At 43.1% G+C, this 23,700-nt stretch overlaps 1 long non-coding RNA gene across 1 annotated transcript in view; it reads right to left on the minus strand.

Annotated features, from left to right (window-relative positions):
• The window catches only part of LOC122174057 (uncharacterized), a 246,653-nt gene extending 225,654 nt beyond the window's left edge, over positions 1 to 20,999 (minus strand). Inside the window, exons 1-2 of the long non-coding RNA XR_010590713.1 lie at positions 20,841 to 20,999; positions 525 to 611 (exon numbers count right to left, since the gene is read on the minus strand). This is a non-coding gene — a long non-coding RNA (uncharacterized LOC122174057). The remainder of the gene's footprint in view (positions 1 to 524; positions 612 to 20,840) is intronic.
• Between the last annotated feature and the right edge of the window lie 2,701 nt (positions 21,000 to 23,700).

Genomic DNA, 23,700 nt, shown 5'->3' on the forward strand with positions numbered 1-23,700 from the left:
AGAATCAATACAGCATTACAGCCAACAGAGAAAATCATTTGAAATTAAATCCCTGTCTGAAGCTCTACAAATTATTTGAATTTTGTCACATAAAAGGTAAAACTTAAAACCAGGAGTCACTGCATTTAACAGAGAAAGCAGTGCTGGCTCCAAGCAGTACCCCTGGGAACTTCAGCATCCTGATTCTACACCAACTTCAATGGGAGTTACTCGGATCTTTCTGGAAGGGGATCCTAAAATTCCTAAGAGAAATCAGTTCATATTACAAAAATGTTACTTTACTAACATTACTTTACTCTTTGTAATTTTTAAGCCCTTAAACAGAGCTACATGATGCAGTCTGGAATGGTCAACGGAGGAGAGGGAATCTCTTAACACCTGAGGATCAGCATAAATTTTGCTGAGTACTGAAACAAATCAAAGATTAACTTTTTTAATTGCCAGCATTACAAACTACATCTGCGTCTCCAAAATTACCAGTGCTCTTTCTGCCTCTGGCATCATGACCATCCTGCAGTACTCACCTCCTTCCCCCAAAATGTGCATTGAGGGGACCCATCATGAGGAGGCTCATTCATCTCCACTGGACTCCGGCGGTCTAGGGATGGGCCCTGGGAAAGAGACAAGGACTTTGAGTGCAAGGAAGAGGGGGACACACACATCATTCCTGCTGAACCCGCCTTGAGGTGTCACTAGGACAGCCAGGGACAGAGGAGTCCCTGACAATGAGGATCTATCAGAGCTGTGCTGCCTGGGACAGGGGCCAAAGCCACAAGCAGCACAGAATTGTTAGAGAGGCTCAGAGCCTCTGCATGGAGCCCCAAACATCTGTTGGATTTAGGGACAGGTCCTGTGGTGTAGTCTGTGGAGGAGGAAGGAACCCAGCCTCCACCACCCACGCCCAACTGAACAATGCAGAAGAAGCTCCATTAGGAAATCTTCATGGAGTTTTCCTCACCCTCCCATCGGTTTTGCAGTGGGTGGAGGCAATCTGGGAGCAGCTGAAGAATACTTTGCATTGCTGAAACATCTTCCATCCACGTATGTCTAAGCTCATTAAATCAGGCTCAACTATCAGGCAAGATTGGTAAGTACTAGTATCCCCATTTTCAGATGGGGACACGGACCCTGGGAGGTTAAGGGCCATATTTTCAAAAGCAGTCTTATTTAGGTTTCCTTAATTTTTGGACACCCATTTTTAGAAACCTACAGTCTGATTTTTAGTTGGAAGCAGCGGGGGTTGCAGGTGCTAATTGTGATTGTAGTAAGGGTTTTCACCACCCCCGAAATCAGAACATTTTTAAAAAAGAAAGGGAGGGGCTGTAGGATAACAACAAAAATTAGAGGCCACTTTTGAAAATGTGAGCCTCAGTGATCTGCCCCAAAATGAACAAGTTTGTGTTAGAGCTTGGAACAGTTCCTAAGTGACATACAGAGATTCTCCAATCAGAGCCAGCTGAATTGATCATTTTGTTGGTGCATGAGGCAGAATAGAATCCAAGTCGCTTGTCCATACCTGCCAGTGCAGTGCCTGGGCAACAGTAATACTAACAACAGCTTGTTTTGCTCAGTAAAGTTCAATGGCTATAACTGAAAGATGTACCAGGTGCAGATGCACATTGAACAGGTTGCAAAGAAGCTACCAGGTCTGCCCTGTTTCTGCCTAATAACTCCACTACAGCATTTCACGTTCTCACTTGAAACACAAACATGTTCCAATTCTTGAAAAATGATCACGAAGATAAGGGACAAGGCTACACCGATAACTTGAACTGAACTCACATTGCACACCTTGCAATCCACACAATGCTGTCACATTTAACATTTTGGGACCTAAGGGGATGAGCACAGGATTCTGCGAGCACACTAAGAAATCCCAGCTATCTCAGAAGGGACAGATTCATCATTCAAAATCTGTAGGAGGCTTTACCATTTTCAATGGCAGACACACATTTCATCATAGGTGATGATGAAATACATCTTTGCCACTGAACATAGACCTGAAATTGCCACAGGGACTTGCTTCAGCTGAGGAGTTAACCTTAAAATGGTGGCCACAGGCCATAAGTGAGGTAGTAGAAGTTTGCAGCTCTTGTGATGCAGGGTTCTCAGGGTCTGCCACACTTTTAAAGTGATGGCAATATATCTTCTGAACCGTGAAATGCATGTGGACTGCTTCCCTTATCTACTATCATTGTTTCAATGGCACTCTCGCACAGGGCAGATGGGATTCCTTATGTTCTAGTTTTTCAGCTGCAGCACACTCATAGCAACCTTCAAATTCCCTTTCTTTGAGCTACTGCATTGCTGTTTTCAGAGAAACAATATTTTTCTGTCCCTACTGCTTCTAATCTTACTCAAATTGTGTTATTTATTCCTCAAAAGTCTTTTAGAAAGGGGCATAGTTTGAGGCAACAGCTTTCAGTGACCCAGCACAGAAACAGCCATTCTGCAATGGTAAACTGGACAGTGTCTCTATTACACAATAAATCCTCAGTTATTTGGAGATGTTTTAAATGTAAACTCATTTCTCAAATCTGGCACAAGAGACCTGGAGGAACTGAATATGCTGCACCACATAAACAGAGTGAACCATAATCAGAACAGGGGAAATAATATATTCAACAAAAAACTTTCCTATTTTTTTCACCCTCAGAATGACTCATGATTTTCCCCAGAAAACAATTAACCTGCAAACAGTTCCAACTGTGAATTGTGAATTCTAGCATTGGATACTCAATTTGCATTGTATACCTTTAGTTACTAAAGGTAGAAGAAAATAGGACATTTTCCACCAATATTTTGCACCGAAAAATGTCTTATTTTTCACTGGCAGTATTTATTACGACAGTTTTCAGACCGGCTCTACTAGTTATGTAAGTCATATGGTATAATGTTCCCTGACTGGATGACTTATGTAACTATCCAACACAGAGGGAATCATCTAGTCAGTTTTATAAAATTCTTAAATTGAAATTAGCATGAAATGCAAATCCAAATTTTGCAACTTAATATAATCAAAATGAACATTCAGCAAATACTAAAACATTCAAGGTAAAAATGTCCTTGTTGCAAGTATCTGTCCTAGAAAAACACAAAATACTAGAATGTTTGTGGAAGTTAACAGAAAAAAGTTAGACATTCAAATTAAATTTGCTTCCAGTTCAAATAAAGTTTCTAAACAGAAATTCCACTATTTGCTGGACTGCAATTGTAAATGCACTTCAATATCTCAGTACAAAAACTAACCCACTCAGTTTAGCTAATCTAACCACATTTTCTCTAATCTAACCACAACACTACATCCAACAGTGATGTATCAGTTTATTTATTTAGCAACAGTTAGGGAGGTCTCATACATCCTAGAGAAAATTCAGGCCGTAGCTAATCATCTTATATAATAATTGAATTGAGTTATCTATTGTTGTGGTTATTCTATATGTAATCAATGGGTGATGAATAGATTTAAGTTGTAGGTATAAGTGTGGGACCACCTAGGATAGTATTATAGGAGTATAGAATTGATAAGCATATATTATTGTTAAGAGTGCATTAGGTATACAAGTGAGAGCATGTCTACACCATAAAATTAAGTTAACCTATGTAATTACTGTGGTGGTTCATGTCCACACTGCCCTTCTTTTGTCAGTAGTGCACTTCCTCACCAGGAGCGCTTCCACCAACTTAAGAGGGGAGTGGGGGGGATCCAAGAGCCAGGGCTCTCAGCTCTTCGCACAACTCCCTACCAGTAGCCTGGCTCCCCACTGGGAAGGGGGCAGCCACACTGGGCTTCTTGGCTCCCCTCTTGGAACGGGGAAACCAACTGGCCACCAGGTGCGGATCTCCCTGCCGGGAGTCTGGCTGCCCACTCAGGCTCTCGGCTCCTCGCTCCCCAACTGGACTCCTGGCGCAGAGCTCCCTGCCAGGCACAGCCTTGCTCCCAGTGGGGAGCTAAGAGCCTGCGGGGGGAAAGCCATGATCCCAGCAGGGAGCTGAGAGTCCAGGTGGCAGCCTGGCTGGGAGTGGGGACCCTGGGGGAAGCTTGAGTGGGCATGTGGGTGGCAGCCTGGGTTGGGGTGGAGACCAGGCAGCAGCCCAGCTGAGGAGCTGGGAGCCAGCTTTGTCAATTTCACAGCTCTATTGACAAGAATGACAGCCAATAGATGTAAGTCATGCAGTGTCTACAGGGACACTGCATCGCCCTAACTATACTGACATAAGCCCTACAACTCTCATGAAGTTAGGAGGTCGGTGTATTAGGGCACTTACATCGGTGGGAGCAAGGCTGTAGCATGTACACAGACATAATTAGGTCGACATAAGTTGCCTAATGTGGACCTAATGCTGTAGTGTAGATCAGGCCTAAGATGAGGCTGTAAATCAAGGCCCACAGGCCTGAGGCCTGTCCAATTTAAGCTTAGCCATATCAAGCCTTAAGTCTGAAAAAGTTGACATGACTAGTCCAGGGTTAACCCTGGGTCAGCTAGTAAAATTGCAAGATTATTGTAAAAGATGTGTTAATGGGTTATGTTCAGGAAAATATGCCACACTGTGCCTGTCACTACCAGAAGGTACCCAGTTGTAACATCATGGGAAATTCTGCAATGACCACAAGTTAACATGGGGACTTGTGGATGTAAATGTTACTGAAGATAAGGGGAGCTAAGAGGATAGCCTATGAAAAGCAGGGCACCCCAACATTTATGAGGTGTGGAAATTTCAATAAGGAAAAAGAGGTTGAACCCTAATGCATAAGCATAAGGGTTATGAGCGTGAGTGTATCATAGAATAAAAGGAATTCCTCCCAGCATGAATAAGGAAGGAAGAATCCATCAGGGTTGTGAGTTCAATCCTTGAGGGGGCCATTTAGGGATCTGGGGCAAAAACCTGTCTGGGGATTGGTCCTGCTTTGAGCAGGGGGTTGGACTAGATGACCTCCTGAGGTCCCTTCCAACCCTGATCTTCTATGATTCTAGTTGTGGCTTTATTCATCTGCTTAATGAAATTGTTAATAAAGACTGATAACTTTTGAATATTGTTGTGGTCATTTCTATCGCTCCTTGTGTGCTCCTAGAGTCTCCAAACCTAATGATATTTTAACAGTGGTGCTCACCCTGCTAATTCTGATACTGTAGCCATTAGAGAGCGGGAACCTTTGGCACAGGTCACTAGAGCTTAAGATACCATTGATAATACCAACCTATGAATATTATAAAGGCTATAAGGAATTAAGGAATCCTGTTTAATAGACTTGAAAGGGGCCCTCATATTAAATAGCTCAATTAATTCCCCCTTCTGGTTTTGGCAATTTCTAAGATGACAGGCACTGTCAGACTTTGAAACAACTCTTTATTGTTTCACCTCCTCCTAATTTGCATGACTCTGTACTTACTCAGGCAGTTGTAACTAAAAAGAAAGATGTCTAATCTCTGAATTTACCTTCGCTCTTCTGTGTAAAAATGATCTTTTATCTTTAATCAGTCCACTATTTTTAAGAATATAAGGTGGTAGGAGGGATAGGGGGGTTGGCTCATACCTATGATTAAAATAAGCTTCCTGACATCATTATTAATTTATTTCTAGTACCACCCACAATGTGCTTGGTACCTTCCATCTTTTTGAAGATTTATTTTCTAAAGAAGACAAAACGAAAGAGCTAGTGAGTACCAATGTCATTATAGCCTTGTCTCTTTTTCGCATCCCTTGCATTTTTTTTTCAGTTTTGCAAGGAGAAAAAAAAATCTATTGTTATGCCATGACATCTCCAATATCTAATTAGCTGCAATTTAAAAACATATCTTGAAAAATAATGGCGCATAGAGTGTTACAAATTGCTTTAAGCTAAGAAGCTAAATTTAACACGGCAAAGATAAGCTTGCAAGTTGAAATATTATGGCTCCAAATACTTTTCTTTAAACTACTGAAATGAGATGAAACACCACAAGAAATACACATTTTCAAAAAACATTTTCTTATTAATTTTTTTGACTATGTAAAAACATTGACTGATACACTACACAGCATGAGGATGCACAAACTCCTCTCGAGAGTACAGCTAATTAACAGTCCTGCTTACAGATCATGCTGGCAAATTCCTTATTCCATATTGAAATCTGCTGGAACTTCAATGTATTATTAGGCTCACATTAACATGCAATGCAGAATGAAGAGCAAAGCTGTGATTAACCTAAAGGAGAATGCACAGAATTTCTTCCTACAGAAAGCAACACAATCCGGACTTGCTGTTGAACACTGTAGTCCAGATCATCTCCTTTTGGGGTAAAACCCATCTTCAATCCCACTACTGATGTTTGGGGCCAAACAGCTGGCCTGTCCTCCTTTCATTGTGGGGTCTGCTAATCACAGGCAGTGTCCCAGCTGTTACCAGATTTGCCCATTACTTTGGGGTACTAATTTATTAGGGTTACACTTCTGGGGGTTCTGTAATTCTATCAATGTACTCCTTGTGTCACTTGTGTTTTCATACGGAGCTCTACTTCTCCCTTCTGCAAGTTCTCTCCCAGTGGAGCTAACCTGCAGCACCTACGTTCCCCAGGGCTGGGTTCTTCCAGCCCCAGAATCAGACGAACACACACACACTAACAGATTACGTCTGAGAGGACCAGGTTAATCAGCACTCCCAAGCTGACCCCTTATATGTCCCTGGACTCAGCAGGCTGGGTCAAGCAGCACTTTCTAGCTGCCACCCTCCTATGCCACAGGTTAGGCATGTTCCTATCCCCACTTTCACATTACAATTGTTCTGGTAGTAACCCACTTGATAAGTGAACCCCACAGGATTTTTGGACACTACAGGGTTAGCTTAGGTACGATGAGGGTTGCTAGAGAGAGAGAGAGAGAGAGAGAAAACACCAACCAGCTTAACCATGAAAGTTATTTATTGCCAGTTAATACCATACAGGGGGAGCCAAACAAACAAAACAGTTATAATATTAAATCTAACTTGAATTTGATCATAAAAGTCAGGTTTAGAAAACTATAACTGATCACACAAGTCAGGGTCAGAAGGCTACACCTAGAGAGAGCGCGAGGGGTTCTCACCATTCCACGAAGCTTGAATCAATTGGGGTTCGTTGGTGGTGGCGGTGGTAGCTGAAGGTCCGGAGTGCTGGAGACAGGCAGAGCCCCCAGCATGGTCAGTCGGGAGAAGATGAAGTCCCAATGGAACTGATGCAGATGTTGGTTCCAGGCATCAGAACACTTACTAGAGCATGGGTAGGGGGTTTTGTAGGGAAAGAACAATGGTTCCAGGGAGAACACTAGATTTGTTTATGGGTAAACTGATGGCTCACGGGAGTATACCAAAGTTGTTTTGTTCAGGCTAGACAATAGGAACTGATCATTCCCGGCTATGGGCAGTGTTCTTTCGAGGGAGCTCACAATGCAATTAGGGAGCTTCAGTATTTTGGATACCAATAAAGGATTTATTACTAGAATTAGTCTGATAACTACTGAGCTGGGTGTGTGCAGACATGGTTCATTAACATCTGGAGCAGAGATCCCCCATCATGCAGTGCTTTCCTGCTTTTCTGGTCCCAGAGTTCAGTGCGGTTCTTGCCTTGGAATCTCTGTTCTCCATTCTGTATGCTAATGGAGAGGCCTCCCTGTCCCATCTTTGATGCAAATGAGGCTAGGGGAGTTTCCTTAAACCTGTCACCCTTGTCCAGAGGGGTTTAGATGTGTCTTCCACCGCCTTTTCAGTGCTTTTCGTAAGTATTTCTTCTGATCGGCTTTGGTTCGAGTAGAGGCTGCAGGGGGAAGGTCTCTCGTGAGTCAGACAGGCTGGATACTGCACCCTGGTTCCTCAAGAACACAGAGCTGACAGGTAACAGCCCCTGCCTCAAATTCTCCAGTGTCTTCTAAAAGAGGGTCAAGAAATGACCAGAATCTCCCATGTACATTGGCCAAACCGGACAGTCTCTACGCAAAAGAATTAATGGACACAAATCTGACATCAGGAATCAAAATACTCAAAAACCAGTGTGAGAACACTTTAACCTGTCTGGTCATTCAGTGACAGACCTGCGGGTGGCTATATTACAACAGAAAAACTTCAAAAACAGACTCCAACGAGAGACTGCTGAGCTAGAATTGATATGCAAACTAGACACAATCAACTCCGGTTTGAATAAGGACTGGGAATGGCTGAGCCATTACAAACATTGATTCTATCTCCCCTTGTAAGTATGCTCACACTTCTTATCAAACTGTCTGTACTGGGCTATCTTGATTATCACTTCAAAAGTTTTTTTTCTCTTAATTAATTGGCCTCTCAGAGTTGGTAAGACAACTCCCACCTGTTTATGCTCTCTGTATGTGTGTATATATATATCTCCTCAATATATGTTCCATTCTATATGCATCCGAAGAAGTGGGCTGTAGTCCACGAAAGCTTATGCTCTAATAAATTTGTTAGTCTCTAAGGTGCCACAAGTACTCCTGTTCTTCTTTTTGCAGAACATAAGATGATTAGGCAACATCTAATCCCATCCTTGATGGGCTCCATAATATTTCCCCAAATGTCCCCTACAGAGGAGGACTAAAAAGAGATCATATAGAACTGACTACGCTGGCTATGTGCCAGCCAGGGAGTCCGCTCCCTACTTGCCCACTTAGGGCAGCTTTCCAGCTCCTCTGCACCACAGAGGGGACTAGACTGAGAGCAGAGGGTCTGTCCCAAAGAGTGTATGTAAGTGAGTCTTTTGAGGAAAGCAGAATGCAATAATAAGTGCAGCTACAGATATGTTCTTATCTCAGTGTACAGGGCTACACACTCAGCAACATTACTGGGAGTTAGGAAGCTAATACCTGCCTACAAAATCAAAAGAAAGTTGTTACCCTGCCTGGGGGAAAACATCACTCTTTAAAATAAATCACTGTGGGTTTGAGTCCCAGTTACATTAATGCCTCTGCCAGAGTGGTGTAAAGCTGCCTTAGTGTAAATGAGAATCAGGCCTGACACATCTATGAAACACAGTACCAATGAATTCCCAAAGAAAAAAAGTCACTCTATAAAACACATTCAGAAATATATTATACAATAATTTAACAGTGATCAAATAGCAAAGGAAAAAACAGGACTCTGGCTGTGCAATTGGGGGCATGAATTCTTTTGAAGGAAACCTGTTTTTTTTTTTATTTGATGTGCTATTTCTCTAATAAAGAAGGGCTTGGAGTTCCATATTCATTGAAGCACTCAGCCTGCTGTCAATTATCTCCTCAGTAAAGAAGCCACTGATCACTCCCCCTTCTCTTTTTCTCCCTAGCCTTGCCTCTGCAAATCACAGCTTCTACCTACTTCACTGGCCTGCTAGTATTATTCAGACACTAATAGCTAATACCCATTAGCACTGCCATGTAACTTGAAGTGTAGACTTTAAAAGCTATATTGCCTGATACAGAACAGTCCAGCAACTAGACTATAAAGGAAAAATAAGCACCATCCAGACTAGAGAAACAGACCCATTCAACAGATTCATAGATTCATAGATTCTAGGACTGGAAGGGACCTCGAGACGTCATCGCGTCCAGTCCCCTCCCCGCACGGCAGGACCAAATACTGTCTAGACCATCCCTGATAGACATTTATCTAACCTACTCTTAAATATCTCCAGAGATGGAGATTCCACAACTTCCCTAGGCAATTTATTCCAGTGTTTAACCACCCTGACAGTTAGGAACTATTTCATAATGTCCAACCTGAACCTCCCTTGCTGCAGTTTAAGCCCATTGCTTCTTGTTCTAGCCTTAGAGGCTAAGGTGAACAAGTTTTCTCCCTCCTCCTTATGACACCCTTTTAGATATCTGAAAACTGCTATCATGTCCCCTCTCAGTCTTCTCTTTTCCAAACTAAACAAACCCAATTCTTTCAGCCTTCCTTCATATGTCATGTTCTCAAGACCTTTAATCATTCTTGTTGCTCTTCTCTGGACCCTCTCCAATTTCTCCACATCTTTCTTGAAATGCGGTGCCCAGAACTGGACACAATACTCCAGCTGAGGCCTAACCAGAGCAGAGTAGAGCGGAAGAATGACTTCTCGTGTCTTGCTCACAACACATCTGTTAATACATCCCAGAATCACGTTTGCTTTTTTTGCAACAGCATCACACTGTTGACTCATATTTAGCTTGTGGTCCACTATAACCCCTGATCCCTTTCTGCTGTACTCCTTCCTAGACAGTCTCTTCCCATTCTGTATGTGTGAAACTGATTTTTCCTTCCTAAGTGGAGCACTTTGCATTTGTCTTTGTTAAACTTCACCCTGTTTACCTCAGACCATTTCTCCAATTTGTCCAGATCATTTTGAATTATGACCCTGTCCTCCAAAGCAGTTGCAATCCCTCCCAGTTTGGTATCATCCGCAAACTTAATAAGCGTACTTTCTATGCCAATATCTAAGTCATTAATGAAGATATTGAACAGAGCCGGTCCCAAAACAGACCCCTGCAGAACCCCACTTGTTATGCCTTTCCAGCAGGATTGGGAACCATTAATAACAACTCTCTGAGTACGGTTATCCAGCCAGTTATGCACCCACCTTATATTAGCCCCATCTAAATTGTATTTGCCTAGTTTATCGATAAGAATATCATGTGAGACCGTGTCAAATGCCTTACTAAAGTCTAGGTATACCACATCCACAGCTTCTCCCTTATCCACAAGACTCGTTATCCTATCAAAGAAAGCTATCAGATTGGTTTGACATGATTTGTTCTTTACAAATCCATGCTGGCTATTCCCTATCACCTTACCACCTTCCAAGTGTTTGCAGATGATTTCCTTAATTACTTGCTCCATTATCTTCCCTGGCACAGAAGTTAAACTAACTGGTCTGTAGTTTCCTGGGTTGTTTTTATTTCCCTTTTTACAGATGGGCACTATATTTGCCCTTTTCCAGTCTTCTGGAATCTCTCCCGTCTCCCATGATTTTCCAAAGATAATAGCTAGAGGCTCAGATACCTCCTCTATTAGCTCCTTGAGTATTCTAGGATGCATTTCATCAGGCCCTGGTGACTTGCAGGCATCTAACTTTTCTAAGTGATTTTTAACTTGTTCTTTTTTTATTTTATCTGCTAAACCTACCCCCTTCCCATTAGCATTCACTATGTTAGGCATTCCTTCAGACTTCGCGGTGAAGACCGAAACAAAGAAGTCATTAAGCATCTCTGCCATTTCCAAGTTTCCTGTTACTGTTTCTCCCTCTTCACTGAGCAGTGGGCCTACCCTGTCTTTGGTCTTCCTCTTGCTTCTAATGTATTGATAAAAAGTCTTCTTGTTTCCCTTTATTCCCGTAGCTAGTTTGAGCTCATTTTGTGCCTTTGCCTTTCTAATCTTGCCCCTGCATTCCTGTTTGCCTATATTCATCCTTTGTAATCCGTCCTAGTTTCCATTTTTTATATGACTCCTTTTTATTTTTTAGAACATGCAAGGTTAAGCCAAGGCAGTCTTTTGCCACATTTTCTATCTTTCCTAACCAGCGGAATAGCTTGCTTTTGGGCCCTTAATAGTGTTCCTTTGAAAAACTGCCAACTCTTCTCAGTTGTTTTTCCCCTCAGTCTTGATTCCCATGGGACCTCACCTATCAGCTCTCTGAGCTTACCAAAATCCTCCTTCCTGAATTCCATTGTCTCTATTTTGCTGTTCTCCCTTCTACCCTTCCTTAGAATTGCAAACTCTATGATTTCATGGTTACTTTCACCCAAGCTGCCTTCTACTTTCAAATTCTCAACGAGTTCCTCCCTATTTGTTAAAATCAAGTCTAGAACAGCTTCCCCCTAGTAGCTTTTTCAACTTTCTGAAATAAAAAGTTGTCTGCAATGCAGTCCAAGAATTTGTTGGATAGTCTGTGCCCCGCTGTGTTATTTTCCCAACATATATTTGGATAGTTGAAGTCCCCCATCACCACCAAATCTTGGGCTTTGGATGATTTTGTTAGTTGTTTAAAAAAAGGCTGATCCACCTCTTCCACCTGGTTAGGTGGCCTGTAGTAGACTCCTAGCATGACATCACCCTTGTTTTTTACCCCTTTTAGCCTAACCCAGAGACTCTCAACACTTCCGTCTCTTATGTCCATCTCCACCTCAGTCCAAGTGTGTACATTTTTAATATATAAGGCAACACTTCCTCCCTTTTTCCTGTCTATCCTTCCTGAGCAAGCTGTACCCCTCCACACCAACATTCCAATCATGTGTATTATCCCACCAAGTTTCAGTGATGCCAACAATGTCATAGTTGTGTTTATTTATTAGCACTTCCAGTTCTTCCTGCTTATTACCCATACTTCTCGCATTTGTATATAGGCATCTAAGATACTGGTTTGACCTTGCCTCCCAGTTTTGCCCTGACCCTCCTTTCTCTCTGCCAATATAGCCCACACTCCCTCTCATTTCCCATCCATCTCCCAGGTCTCCATGTTCCCCACTTACCTGTGGGCTTTGCTCACCTGTCCCCGTCGAACCTAGTTTAAAGCCCTCCTCACTAGGTTAGCCAGTCTGTGTCCTAATAGGGCCTTTCCCCTCCTCGAAAGGTGAACGCCATCTCTGCCTAGCAGTCCTTCCTCAAATAGCATCCCGTGGTCGAGGAAGCCAAAGCCCTCCTGACAACACCATCTTTGCAGCCAGGCATTCACCTCCATGATGCATCTGTCTCTGCCCGGGCCCCTACCTTTGACAGGAAGAATTGAAGAGAATACCACCTGCGCTCCAAATTCCTTCACCCGTACTCCCAGAGCCCTGTAGTCACTCTTGATCCGCTCAGTGTCACACCTCGCAGTATCATTTGCGCCCACATGAATGAGTAGCATGGGGTAGTAGTCAGAGGGCTGAATAATCCTCAACAATGCCTCCGTAACATTTCAGATATGGGCTCCCGGCAGGCGGCATACCTCCCAAGATGAAATGTCAGGGCGACAGTTGGGCAGAGAGTCTCCAACCACCACTACCCTATGTTTCTTATTCGCAGTGGTGGCAGCAGACCTCCCAGCCTTAGGGGTAGGAGGCTTCTCCTCCTTTACTGTAGGGGGTGATTCCTTCTCTCCTGTATCAAGAAGAGCACAACGGTTACCTATTACCACGGTGGGAGGGTTCGGAGCAGGGGTGGAGCACTGCCTGCTGCCAGAAGTAACCAGCTGCCAGTGTCCACCCTGAGCCATCTCCTTCTCCACCAGTGGTGTATCAGTAGTCCTGTGTACTGGGACAGCTACCTCAGCTGTCTCCACATGGACACTGTCCAGGAATTGCTCGTGGATTCGGATGCTCCTCAATCTAGCCACCTCCTCCTGTAGCTCTCCCCCCTGCTGCCTGAGAGATTCCACCAGCAGGCACCTTTCACATTGGATGGTCCCCCGCAGCCTGGATATCAGTAAGTGGAAATTGCAAGTTACAGTCTCTGCAAAACCACACCAGGATCTGGGGAGAAGCATCCATGCTCAGGCGCTCTGTCTGGCTACAGGCACAGGTGGAGGAGACAGAAGCAGTGCTGGCACAGGTGTTGCGGGTCTTCCTAACCATCGTAAGCCTCCCTCTGTCAAACTCCCTCTCAAACTCCTCTGTCTGCAGCCCCCTGTCCGCTGAAAGGGTTGTTTAAGCAAGAAGTTTTGAATGTGGTTGGTTTATAGGTTTTAAGGGGAATAAAGGGAAAACAGATAGAACAGGCAAGGGACCCTCGCCCCCTTCCCAAACTCCCTTGCGAAACTCCCTGTTAGCAGCCCCTGGTCGCAAAAGCTCCCTGGTCGCTTGTGCACTGCTTTATAAAGCCCTGGCCTGTATGAATGCCCCGCCCACTGATTAAGGCTTCTAGCTTTCAAACCTTCCTTTGAAGCTCACAGCTTCCAACTGCCAGCCACAGCACACGGTCCTTCAACCAACCAACCAACCAAACAGACTGACAAACACAAGCTCAGCACACAGCAAGTAACCCCCAAACACAAACAAACACACACTACAGACAGTCACCCCAAAAGAGTGCTGTATTGCTCCTCCTTCACCTGGAGAACTCCCTTGCGAAACTTCCTGTTAGCAGCCCCTGGTTGCAAAAGCTGATACAGATGTTTAACTATATTATCTTCTAAATACCATGTTTCAGCATAAGCAGAAGAAGACCAATGTATCCAGTTCAGCAATTTCAAGTTATTTTATGCACCTTTTATTTTTCTCTCTAACATTCTCTTACACTCTTGTTGGTCTCTCACATTAGCTTTTTCAGAAAAATATGACAAACCCCCTCCAAAAAAAAAAATCTGAAGTTGATAGAGGAGGAGAGTAAGTGAGATCTAACATGTGTCTTTCAGTGCTATTAGAGACAAAGTGATGAGATAATTTCTTGTACTGGACCAACTTCTGCTGGCAGAAGAGAGAAGCTTTTGAGGTACAATGCTTTCAGTGCTATTGGCTGCTTGACTACTAATTGAAATGGACATGGTTTAGGTTTGTGAAAAGGGGGAGGGGATTGTTATACTTAATAGGACTAAATAGTTATATTTTTAAAATGTGATGAAACTAAGTTTAAAATATAAATATTCCCATTGCACTGCCATATCCCCAAATGCACTGTTCACTGGGCAATTGCATTATGGCAATGTGAAATCGATGATATATTTGCCTGATTTCAGAGTGGTAGCCGTGTTAGTCTGTATCAGCAAAAAGAATGAGGAGTACTTGTGGCACCTTAGTTACTAACAAATTTATTTGAGCATAAGCTTTCGTGGGCTAAAACCCACTTCATCGGATTCATGCAGTGGAAAATACAGTAAGAAGATATATATACAGAGAGAAGATGAAAAAATGGGTGTTGCCATACCAATTGTAACTATAGTAATCAATTAAGGTGAGCTATTATCAGCAGGAGGAAAAAAAGTTTTGTAGTGATAATCAGGATGGCCCATTTCCAACAGTTGACAAGAAGGTGTGAGTAACAGTGTGTGGGGGGGGGAAATTAGCATGGGGAAATAGTTTTTACTTTGTGTAATGATTCATCCACTCCCAGTCTTTATTCAAGCCTAATTTAATGGTGTCCAATTTGCAAATTAATTCCAATTCTGCAGTTTTTCGTTGGAGTCTGTTTTTGAAGTTTTTTGGTTGGAGTATTGTGACTTTGAGGTCTGTAATTGAATGACCAGGGAGGTTGAAGTGTTCTCCGACTGGTTTTTGAATGTTATAATTCTTGATGTCTGATTTGTGTCCATTTATTCTTTTGCATAGAGACTGTCCGGTTTGACCAATGTACATGGCAGAGGGGCATTGCTGGCACATGATGCATATATCACATTGGTAGATGTGCATGCATCCGATGAAGTGGGTTTTAGCCCACAAAAGCTTATGCTCAAATAAATTTGTTAGTCTCTAAGGTGCCACAAGTACTCCTCGTTCTTTATGTTTGCCTGAGTAAACTATCTTTAAAATTTCAATATATAATCCAGTGAAAACCAGTCTGATAATTTCTATTCCTAGTAGACTCAAACATAGTATTGTAAGTATGATGTTTTTTACTTCTCCAAGCTCTAATCATTGTTTTAACTGCTTTTCAAGTCTATTGAATCTATCTCCCACTCCAGCCTTGGGTCCACAATGTGTTCTGACTTCTTACTTTCTGAACACTTAAGTTGCAGTCATAGGTATTTGCACAACAACATTTTTCTCGTAATGTCTGCCTTTCAGCAATATTCAACTTAAAAAATAAGAGAAATTATAATGTGACTAATGGCAAAAATATCTGTGTTAATTATGTTAGTATGTATGTTAATGCAATTGGAAATGCAAGAGACTAAGTTTATACAATGCTGAGGTAACACAGTTCAGCACCCACTATTTTACTGTATGTTATTATATTTCACATATATTTAATCTAGATGTGCTTAACTTTCTACTCTTTATTTACATGATTTTTGTGCACTGGTTTTATCTTGCATGTAGTGTAGTGCTGTCTGAGGTGATACATATATATTTAAGGTTGAATGGGATATTATTCCATTGCACTGAGAAGTTCTGTGTCATCAGATTTTTAAAGACTATCATAATACATGCGTACACGGAAGCAGAGATTTATGCATACAACCTTTACACTTGTACTGCTGACTTTTGGGTCCTTAAAAGTACAATTAATTTGCATTTATTTTTTAAAGAATGACTACAACTAGTTTTAACTAAAAGACACCAACCAAGGGCAACTGGGGCCAAACATTAGCAAATTGAGCATTTGTAACACTGTTCACTGATCAGATAACAGTCAGCCCAAGACCCCGCTGTTGCCAGCAGGGTCCAGAGGTTCACTCGTGTGGAACTACTTGCAGATTCAGGGCCTGACCATGTTTCTCCAAACCTGTGTACGCACTGCATATATCCTTAAAAGTACACAGTTTAAAAAAAGAAATCTTTAAAGCAGCATAAACAGCTCCTGTCCATGATCAACTTCACTGTCCCCCAAAATTGGGTTTTTGGAAATGTCTTCAGCTTAAACTCACAGACCTTAAATCTACTGTAACTGAACAATGTAAATTGTGAAAAACATTCTAAAAAAACACAATTTGGGGGGACATCACGAGGGTTGGGAGGCTTTGCAGAGACAAGAAAGGACAAGTTAAGAGGCAGCAAGCAGTTGGACAAGGATGGATTTAGGATTGCCAGTCCTCCAGGATTGGCCTGGAGTCTCCCAGAATCGGCATCAATCTTCAGGTGACTATTGAAAGCAATCCTGGAGATGTTAATAGGATATTTTAAGAAAATGACTTTACGTTATGTGGGGGGGGAGGGGAAATCTCCCAGAATAGCTCCAGTGAGAGTTGGCAACCCTAGATAGACAGGAATTAGAGAGAATATTTGTTAACGTTATCTCAGCTCATGATGCATTTAATTAATTTAAAAGCAAACAACTTTATAATTACTAAGCCAGTTTTCTAGATTTAACACTTAGTTTTGTATTAAGTTTGAAGACAATTGATGTGGTAGTTTTAAAGTTACAAATGTTTAACATCTACAAGTCCTGTGACCACTTCAACTCAGATCAATTCAAAGCTAGAGTCTTCAAACTCTGTCAATATTCTAAATTGATTTAGCTTTGATTCATTTTAAAGAAAAATATGCAATTTAAAGAAAGTTTGTTGCCAAAATAATTTAGCTGCAAAAATGGATTTTTTTGAACCACACAGTATTTCAAAGGTTAGGGGTCAAATCCTGATCTTGAGTTGTGCACAGAGGGCAAGAGAGTATAGCAAGTGAGTTAGACTCGGATATCCATCTAATGCTCAAGGATACCAGGAGAGCAGCCTGGCTTTCATGCTTGCCTATGCTATTTTCCCCACAAGGGGATGTGGTGATCTGACGAGGAAGGTTTGGGTAGAACTCCCCCCCCCGCATTTATTCTGAGCTGTGCTGTACATGCTAACCAGGGCACATTCTGTTCTCCACAAATGTGACCCCTTCCTACTGCCTACCAAGCACTTTCCCACCCTGTACCAGCAGAACACATCTAGCAAACACTACATAACTTTAACTGCTTAACACCTCCCTTTGCATTGAAAATGCAAAGTTTAAGAAAAAAATATCTTTAAACAGTCCAAACCTCCCTCACATTATTACATATTGGCATGTGGCCACCAAAAAGCCTATTCTTGACTCATATTATTAATAACACAGAAGCTGGCAACAACAACAATTTGGCACACACAAGACAGAAGATCAAAATAAAATATACTCTGATACTTGACCTGAAACAGGTCTACACAATTAAAATTCAGGAAGGAGGCAGCAAAATAATTGGCTTATTTTTAAATATAAAGTATGGTACTTGTATGAAAAGAAAGCAGCAAATGTACACACTGTGGCAGAGACAAAAACATCTACCTTTAACAATACAGTCATCTGGTAACCCATTCCCTTTGGTTAGCATTTACTCATTTATAAAGACTTAAGCCTAAGCAATTCCACACTCCTCTCCATAGCAACAGATTATTATGGTATGTCAAAGTGAGTATGTATCCCAAATGGGAGACTGCATTTCATTATCAGTTTAAGAACAAGGTTAAAGGGTAGGTTCTCTCCATTTAAATGAAAACATTTTGGAGATTTATAAAACATTAATGTATTTTCCCTCCCAATACTCTCCAGACCAGAATTCATCTCACACATCACAAATCTTTTCAATTATTACTAATCTTACTATTCCTATGTCCTCTGTTAAATGCTCTCTTATTCTCCTGAACCGGGCACAGCCAACAAGTTTAGGATCAGCCACATGCTCCCTTCAAACTGTGATCTCCCCAATCCTCAAATCACACATCTGTACAAACATGTTTCTATTTTTGAGGCTCCAAACTATTCCATAGTTAAGGTTAAGTTATTTTACACTTTAATGACTGAATTCACTCTCCAAGACTTTCCTTCTACAAACATTCATGAGTGAGTAACCAGGACTACTAAAGTAACTCACGTAAGTGTTTGCTGGATCAGGGACAAACTCTGGCATTATTCAAAAGTCAAATGAATTTTCCATGCAATTTTTTAATAAAAATATTTACTACCTTTTGCAGAGGAAACATTTAAAAATACTCCCTTGAGGTAATTTTGCTATTTTTCTATTGTTTCTTTGGGCTCCTTACCTAAACAACCACTGTCCACACAAATTGCACACATGTACAGTCTTATAACATCTCGGGGGCCACTTCTGACATTTTAAAATTATACACGTAACGGGAGCTATGTCCATTACTCAGGATAACCTACCTGAGTTCTGCCTCGTTTGGAATTTGTGGGGACTGTGGTTTGTTTAGCTAAAGGAACTTATTGTTAAATTACCGTAAACCACATGGAAATGAATAATGTCAATTATTTATATGTAATCTTGATATGGCCTATTAAATTATAGTTCTGCAAGAAAAGATGCACCCAAAAACAGATGTTAAAATAGGAGAGTTTAGAATGTCTGAGTGAAGATGGCAGAAGCAATTCACATCACATAGCCAGTGCCTATCTTGCAGGAGATCTTTCCTTCTGGAACCAAAAGCTGCACGTCAAAGATTTTGTACGGTCTTCATTAATGCAACTTTAACATGTTGAGCACCTAAATGATTTCTTTCTCCTGCAGATGCAAATGTTACCTTGGGTAACTATTTGTCATTCTCAGCATGTACTCATTTGTATCGCTAAGCAACGAGGTGCATCCCATGTTCTATTTAAGGGTCTGCATTTATATTCACAAACACCTACAAAATTAAGTGTAGAAGCAGTGGTTGCCACCCTTGGTTTTCAATTTTTCAGCAATGCATGGTTTGAGACAACCTGGCCCCGAGAAACAGGTATTAAGTTGATGAAGGTGTCAGGACTCCTGGGTTTTATTTCCAATCCTGCCACTGCTTTGCCATATGCCAGTGGACAAGTAACTCAACCACTATGAGCTTCAGTTAATGCAGCTGTGAAATGGGTGTAATACTGCTTATCTACTTCTCAATAGATTTGCGATTGTTAATTACTTGAATGCACTTTGACAGCCTCAGATAAAAGCTCAAATCATGTACTATCATCATATAAAATCCTTACAAGATAGGTGATTCTCTTGCTCTCATTTGAGATTCCTATACAATTATGCTCATATCCATATGCATTTGATGCTTCACTCCAGTAGTCTAACTAGGAGGAAGTAAGCAAATGATAAGCAGCTGGCCCGGAACAGATATGGGGAAGGCAGAAGTGAAACTCCAAGGAAAAAGGGGGGGGGCATAATTTGGGGAAGACAAGGGCTTGCCGGAACACTGACTTCACCTTGACAGAGGATATCCAACTCTTGAGCACCAGCATAAACATGAAGCTCAGCGTCCTAACTGCACCTAGTCTATCTGTTTGCACCTGTGGCCAAGAAGAAACGTACCATTTTCAATCGTCCCAGAGGCTCTACCTGTTCCTCTCAGATGGCGATGGTTATCTATATCTGCTAATCCACACTGCATTCTCTCATTTTTGGCTCATGACATTAACAAGCTACCATTTAAAACAAACAAACAAAACAAAACAACACAAAATCAGCTAATCAGGCTTAAAGCCTACCTGAAATTTACACATAAAATAGTCTGGTTCCGTACAAAATTTAATTTTTCCCCACCCTCCCCATGTACGGCTGCTGCCAATAGTGTGCTGCTTCTCATAAGCACATATATTTCAAAACACTAAAAACGATCGCATGCATTAGAATACAGCTAGTACCCACAGAATTCCTCCTAGTCAGCTGAATGCATCAGGGAGAGACACAATGGCATAATACCACAGGACTACATAATGCACCTTCCTAACAGAGGCAGGGCCGGATTAACCTTTTGTGGGGCGGGCACCAAACATTTTTGTGGGCCCCCATGGAGGCAATGGAGCATGGCACAGGGAGGTCAGTCCCCGGAGCGAGGGGCCAGCCAGAGGCAATGGGGCATGGCAGGGGAAGCCCCGCTCTGCCCAATGCAAGGGCACTATTTACAAACCAGCAGTTGCCAGACACATAGTGGCCTGCCCGGCCCTGTGCTGCCAACATGCCCCTTCCCCTCAGGGACAGGCCTATGCCACACTACACAGCCTCCCCCCGCCCAACACCCCTGACTCCTTAGGGCCAGAAGCCCCCTGGACCCACTATGCCCAGCGCCTCCCAGACCCACCCACAAATGCACAGCGCCCTGCACAACACCACCGCTGCCCACAGCCCCACCACAACTGCCCAGTACCCACCCACATAGAACCCCCACTCCCTAGTGCCCCAACACACACAGATCTTCCCTGCCTCTTCACAGCCCAGCACCCCCCAGACTCCCCCAGACCCACTCCCCCAAGCCCTGCCTCCCGGCCGCACTCACCAGCCTTGCTGGGAAGCAACTGTGTCTGCCGGGCTGAGTCCCACAGCCAGGAATCATTCTGGCCCCTTGGGAATGGCATGATCAGCCAGGCCAGGGCCTGCCCCAGCCAGGCTCCCTCAAGACGCACTTGTCTGGAGGGACCGAGCCAAGCCCTTCACACTGTCTCTGCCCCCGGCTGAGACTGGCCAAGCTTCTGCACCAGTCCCAAGGGAGGGGGTGGAGGGGGCAGATAGGTGGTGGGGACCGGGCCATGACCCCCTCCCCTAACTGGCCCTCCATATAATTTACGAAACCCGATGCAGCTCTCAGGCCAAAAAGTTTGCCCACCCTTGCCCTCCAAGAGTTATGCCTTTTACTCCAATCACCAGTTTAAAAGCACTTAGCTAGAGCTAAACAATTTCAGCATTGCATCAGGGTAGACTGTTAACAGTAACCTTGAGAGAGCTCTCTGGCTTCAAGTATTGGCTTCGAAGTGAACAGCACATCCTCTGTGTAGTGCTGTGGGTGCCCATACAGAATGTTCACTTATCTCAGTTATCTTCTAGAATTCCTAGAGTGATTCTGACAAGAGTTGCAATGTTTCATAATACCCTGTCATTTTCTAGACCTTGTTGTTTCTTCTTCGTCTCCTCTTCAACAAATTCATGTGTATTTTGCCACCTGAACTTTATTTTTGAAGGATTCTTAGCCTTTAGGCTTATTTTCAGCTCATCCACCACTGGAAGCATTTCTGGCTAATTACAGGTAACCTTAGCTGGTAGTGGATTCTGCATCTTTCTTGCATCAATATGTTCACACTTTAGTGGCTGCTTCTTGTTATTTCCAGTATGAATTTTTATTTTCCCTCTTTGTTACTGTTGTTTTTTGTTGTTGGTTTAGGGTTTTTTTTGTTTGTTTGTTTGTTTGTTTTTAAACAGATTCGCCCTGTGCGGACTGCATTTGATATGTTCTCTCTGTGCTGCTCTACAAATGTCCACAGCTTTTCCTATTGCTGCATCAGGCTCCTTAATAATCTCCCTCACATTGTCACATGTAATTCCACATTCTGTTTGATTTAGCCTTCTCTCATGTTACTTGGCTGTAAACTTAAGATCAGTAGCATTGTAATCTGGGCTTCACTTTGCCATCTCATAAAAAATATTCTCCTCATAACTCACATGTGCAAAGTACTCTCCTCTTCTGTTTCATACATAAATCTCTCCCGCATTTCTACTATAGTGCCCCTCTACCAGCCGATTCCTTTGTTATGTTTATCATCAGGTTGAAATGAGGTAGGAGGGGCAGGGATTTCCATGCTCCTGAGAGCATTCCTCCCTCTCTCCTCAGAGACAACCCCCGCCGAGACACTACTGAAGAGCAATACTTTTTTCTCTGGAATGCACTAGACTACCCAAAATGGTAGATAATATTTCTAGGGTAACCCTTGATCACCCTACAAGGCTTTTATGCCCCATCTGCAAATTATTCAGTTTGAACACTGACCAAGATGCAAGAACAACAACAAAATGTTGCTGGGGCCTATGGGGTTATCGTGAAGTAGCGTTTACCTTTTTGTAACATCTTCACATTGCAGGCCTCATCCAAGCCCACTGGAAAGATTCCCATTGGCTTCACTGGGCTCTGGATTTATTACAATTTGGTCAAGGAAAGCTGATTTTTAAATACTACAATATATCCAATAGACGGCTTTCTGGGTTTCCAACACTAATGAAAACCATGTTGAGTTCCCTGCCATATTAAGAGAGCCCAAACACTACACACAAAGATCCCTGCAGAAAATTTGGTCTCTGTCATTTGTTTTTAATTTATATATTTCATAAAAGGCTAGAGGAACATTTCAATTATGTAATACATGTGTAAGTAATCCAGCACTGCATGCCATAATTACATGCAGCAGTTTCCTCTGCTGTTGTTCCCTAAAATAAAACAATGAGACCACAATAAGGGGGATGCAGAGGCTGAATTGCTTGCTCCTGGATTCTTACACAATTATTGCAATAGATTCTGGGGCTGCTCCTCTTCACAAAAGACACACCTCACTTCCCCCCTCCACACACACACACACACACACACACATTAATCCCCTGAGCCTTCTGCAATTTCTTTGCTTGCTCTAGTAGCATGGAATCCCTGTCACGTTTGTTATTCCAGTTTCTTGCCCTTTGGTTATATCTGCACTCCACATTGCACATTCAGCACACACAGTTCAACACTGCCCTGATTCAATTAATACAAAATAAAACTTTCCAATCCTGTGATTTTATAGCATCCCCTTAGGACAGGGGTGGGCAAACTATGGCCCGCGAGCCACATCCGGCCTGCGGGACCGTCCTGCCTGACCCCCGAGCTCCTGGTCCAGGAGGCTCGCCCCCGGCCCCTCCCCCGCTGTTCCCCCTCGCCTGCAGCCTCAGCTCACTCGCTCCGCCACCAGCGCAATGCTCTGAGTGGCAGGGCTGTGAGCTCCTGGGGCAGCGCAGCTGCAGAGCCCAGCCTGACCCAGTGCTCTGTGCTGCGTGGTGGCAGCTGTAGCGCCGCCAGCCACCAGTGCTCAAGCCAGTGCGGTAATAGGGCAGGGAGTGGGGGGTGGGTTTGGATAGAGGGCAGGGGAGTTCGGGGTGGTGGTCAGGGGACGGGGGTGTGGATGGTGGTTGGGGGGAAACAGGGGGTTGAATGGGGGCAGGAGTCCCAGGGGGCAGTCAGGAAGGACGGGAGGTTGATGGGGTGGCAGGAGGCAGTCAGAGGCAGGGGTTCTGGGGGCAGTCAGGGGACAGGGAGAAAGGGTGGTTGGATGGGGCAGGGGTCCCGGGGGGGCTGTCAGGGAATGAGGGGGTTGGATGGGGCAGAAGTCCCGGGGGGGTGG

This window comes from Chrysemys picta, chromosome 10 (assembly GCF_011386835.1).
Source record: "Chrysemys picta bellii isolate R12L10 chromosome 10, ASM1138683v2, whole genome shotgun sequence".
Lineage (NCBI taxonomy): Eukaryota > Metazoa > Chordata > Testudines > Emydidae > Chrysemys > Chrysemys picta.